The sequence below is a fragment of the Leopardus geoffroyi genome, chromosome B2 (assembly GCF_018350155.1).
Source record: "Leopardus geoffroyi isolate Oge1 chromosome B2, O.geoffroyi_Oge1_pat1.0, whole genome shotgun sequence".
NCBI lineage: Eukaryota > Metazoa > Chordata > Mammalia > Carnivora > Felidae > Leopardus > Leopardus geoffroyi.
Window position 1 is genome coordinate 91,454,879 of NC_059332.1, and position 4,649 is coordinate 91,459,527.

Consider the following 4,649-nt stretch of genomic DNA (forward strand, 5'->3'; position numbering starts at 1 on the left):
TCAGCCGTGTCCATATTCCTAATAAATGTCAGCTCTTGAAGCTTTAAGAAATTTGAAATCCTGCAATAATAAATTTGAAAACTTTGCTAATTAGAACCACTGCTTTAAAGTAAAGGAGGAAAAATCTATTGGCACCCTGGTCAGTTTCTAAAGGTCCTCTATAGCAGCTTTCTATAACACTGATGACTTCTCTAGGCAGAACCCATTAAGGAAACAGCCCTAATTCTGTTTCCAACAACTTATTTTATGATGAAGTGAATCAATCAGAATGTTTCAGTGCTGAATTGAAAAAAAAAAAAAAACAAAAACAAAACTGTAAAGCCCTATTTGACATTCTGAACCAGTTTACAAAGTTTGCTTGAATCCTGTGATGTATACAAGTTAACTCTATCTTCTCATTGATTAAAACAACCCATGGACACAATGTTCTTAGGAATAATCTCCATTTCCCATTTTGGAAGGCACTAAACATTTACATTTACATAGACAGTGAGAATATAGCTAGTAGGTATAGATTCTACCATAGAAGGAATAACTAGGAAGATATTATCATTATGGATGTACGGTCATTACTAGAAGTTTTTGTCTTTAGTTTTACTTATTACAAGAAATGAGCCCTTGGTGAAAAATATCCTTTAGGTTCTATTGAGAACACTCTTAAGGGATATGATCAAGTTCTGGGGTTTTCCTTGGACTCTGATAAAGTCTGAGAGGAAGAGCCTTCAGCTTGCTTTTAAGCTGGTTTCCCCACTGAGAAGCAGCTGTTTCCGATTTCTGGCTCCAGACAAAGGCTTTTCTCAAGGGTTTGCTGAGGAAGCAAATCTGCTCAATCCTAGTTGCTCCATATTCTTCAGTCCTGTGCATTCCCAGCCTGATCTGTAGGGCTTTATCCCTCACAGTTTACAGCAACATCTGAAACCTTTTGGGATAATAGGCAGAGAGCTGGGGCAGATTCTATTGTATTCTACCTGCCTCCTCTGATGTACTTGCAAGAACAATAAGCTACAAAGGTTGGAATCCTACTTTTGCATTTGCTAGCTGTGTGCCCATAGGCAAGTTACATGACCTCCCTCTGTATTAGACTTATTATCCTTAAAATAGGAATTATGCATTTGATAAGACCTTCCCCGATCCACACCTTCATAGGAAGAAGTAAAAAAGAGGATCCCAGGAAAATCCCACTCATCTACCCCACAAATAACACAGCCACAGCACCGCAATATTCCTTGGAGACCATTAGGCTTAACCCCAACTTGCCTTTCACCTCTATTTATATCAGCCCTTACAAAAAGCCTTGAGCTTGGAGGTCATCCCGTATCATTTCTCATCTCCAAATTGCTATGTACATTCCCAAATAAAAACCCTTCCACTGTACCCCTGTGAACTTTTAGTTTGTTAACAGCTTCTTCTCTGAATTTTTCCTTTAGAGAATTGCAGACTTCTCATGTGATGGCTATTTCTCTCCTTCACCATAACTGCCACTGGGCCTGGAGATGGAGTAGGTATTCTTGCTGCTTCCAGATATCAATATTCACTTTTCCTTCCTAAAACCCTTGAACTTTAAAGTTTATGCCAACAGACTTTACCACTTGTTAACCTTTCTTTCTCTTCCTGTGTCACCACTCCCAGCCCATTCCTTGAAGACTCTCATTGTCACTCTCATCAGAACTATTCCTGTGATCATTACTGATGATTTCAATATCCAAATCAATGATACTTCAAATACCGTGCCCTTTCTCCCTTGACCTTCACTCCTCTAACCATCTTGTCCTCTACCTACCTCCATCACTTACTCCCAGACTTCCTCCAGCATTGTTCTACCAAAACTTCTCATAACGGCAGAAATATTCTGTATCTGCACTGCCCAATATGGTAGCCATCAGACACATGTAGTTATTGACCATTAGAAAAGTGACTGATGTGACTGAGAAACTGGATTTTAGTTTTTTTCATATAACAGAACATTTAATTAAATCAGTTTCGCATCAACACACTCTTCATTTAATAATGATATTGGCCATTTCCATTGGATGGCGAGAGGCTCTTCTGTTAAAGGCTTCCATGATTTCCACTGTATCATTTTCTTGCCCGATTTAGTTCATTTTCAGCCAGAAGAATCACCTCTTCTAGTTGGCCACCCTGAAGTTAGTCTTTTAAAATTTCTTAACATCCGGTTCTGCTTTAACCATACCCAGCTTTTTATTTGTAATCTATACTGTATACTTTCTATATGCTGCATTTTTAGGAATTTGCTCAAGATCATCAAGAATCTTTGTGTACAATATTCTAAGCCTCTCGTGTGGACTCTCACATATAGCCAATCACACAAGGCCAGTGGTCTTCTTCAGCAAACCCACCATGACAGCTAATTTTAATTAATTAAAATTTAAATTTAAACAGACACATGTGGCTAGTGGCTATCTTTAACAATGAGGTCATAGGCTTTATCATTGTCCAAAGCTACATCTTCTCTATAATTTAAATTCAAGTATCACTAACTCTTAAACCCTCACATGCTACCTTTCAACTCATTCACTCTCTTCATTACCCCAGCTACATCAAAACTTGTACCAAAGAGTGACCCCACTAATTCTATCAGCTTTTTTTGATCCCTTCTTGGTTCTTTGTATCCTCACTTTATTCTTGCTTTTCATGGTTTATCAACATAAGAACAACCTTGCATACACATTTAACTCCATCATTTCCCTATCTCTTCATCACACTAGCCTGGCAAAACCTTAACCTTTCTTGAATGCAACTCTTTACCTACTCCAAACTTGCTCTTATACACTAAAGATGGCCAAAGAAATGTACATGAGGGGTGCCCAGGTGGTTAAGTCAGAAAAGCATGTGACTCTTGCTCTCAGGGTGATGAGTTTGAGCCCCATATTGAGTGTAGAGATTACTTAAATAAAAATAAAACTTAAAAAAAAAAGGGAGAGTACATGATCATGCTCACTAGTTAGATTCTTGATCATTAATTTCAAGTGGCTCTGAGTGTAGGCCAAACATCCAACTAGATTTCATTATCATTTCACTCTTCCATTCTTCTAAATAAAAATCTCACACTTTCTTCTGGTGCCTGGGTGGCTCCGTCTGTTAAACATCTGACTCTTGGTTTTGGCTCAGGTCATGATCTCAAGGTTTGTGTATTCGAACCCCGCATTGGGCTCTGTGCTGTCAGTGCATAGCCCACTTGGGATGCTCTATTTCTCCTTCTCTCTCTGGTCTTCCCTTACTTTACTCTCTCTCTCTCTCTCTCTCTCTCTCTCTTAAAATAAATAAAAAAACTTGAAAAAAATTCACACTTTCTCTATTCTCCCTAAACATCTAATATGTTCTCTCCAAGACCCTCAGCTTATGTTTTTTATTATTATTTCATAAAGAAAATGCAAAGAATAACAAGAGGACCTCACATCCTCTCCACTTCCTATTTTCTCCTTCCTTTCCCTTGCCTTCCTGAAAAATCCAGTATGTAAGCTACTGGGAGGGCAAACAGGCACCATTCTGAGACTTAGGATGGTGGGAGCCAGAGAATAGTAAGGAAGGTATCTATGGAGCAAGGCAGCCCAGTCTGGGGCTTTGGAGCTCACATACACATAGGAAAAGTAGGCCCTCAACACCAATTGCACCACCAATTTACCTATTACCAATTCCTCCTATTACTTGAATTAATGGACCCCTCTATTCAAGGCTAACCCCTGTGTTTGTCTACTTGATTGCATCCTCTCATGACTAGTTAAGGGCAACCATTCATCTCTTCTCCAACAGCAGTTGATTTACTCCCATCATAATACTAACGTTCTATACCATCTTCTTGTTTAAAAATAAGAGACAAAACAGATGAACATAAGGGAAGGGAAACAAAAATAATATAAAAACAGGGAGGGGGACAAAACAAAAGAGACTCATAAATATGGAGAACAAACTGAGGGTTATGGGAGGGGTTGTGGGAGGGGGGATGGGCTAAATGGGTAAGGGGCACTAAGGAAATCTACTCCTGAAATCATTGTTGCACTATATGCTAACTAATTTGGATGTAAATTAAAAAAAAATTAAAATTAAAAAAAAAAATAGAATCCCTTAGCTCCACCTTGTCCTTTAGATACTGCCCTGTTCCTCTTCTCTACTTACAAACAAAATTCCTTGGGGGAAAAACGGTTTTATTCTCCATCTTCAATTCCTTTCCTCCTATTCTCTCCTGAACTTATTTCAAGCATGCTTTAATCTCTACCACTAGTCCAAGCACACTCTCATCAAGCTCACTAGTAGCTTCCACTAGTGGCCAGTCAGTCAAGTGGCCAATTCTTACTGCTCACTCATCTCATCTATCAGCAGCATTTAGCATAGCTGAGCAGTCACTCACTCAGGAGATTACTTTATTCACTCGACTTCTGGGAAAAATCTTGGTTCTCCTCTAGCTCAGTGTCTGCTACTTCTCTGTCTCCTTTGCTGTTTCTTTGTCATCTCCTCAATGCCTATACTGTGGAATGTCTCAGTGCTCAATCTTGAAAACGCTTCGTTTCTCTGTCTATATTTATCCCCTAGATGATCTCTTTTGTCTCATAACTCTATGACCTGATGACTCCCAATGTATACCTCTCCTCTGAACTCCACATTTATTGTATACAACTGCCCATTTGGCCTAT

At 39.0% G+C, this 4,649-nt stretch overlaps 1 pseudogene; it reads right to left on the minus strand.

The window, feature by feature from the left end:
• Positions 1-1,969: 1,969 nt before the first annotated feature.
• On the minus strand, positions 1,970-2,360 carry LOC123609935 (annotated as a pseudogene).
• Positions 2,361-4,649: the final 2,289 nt, after the last annotated feature.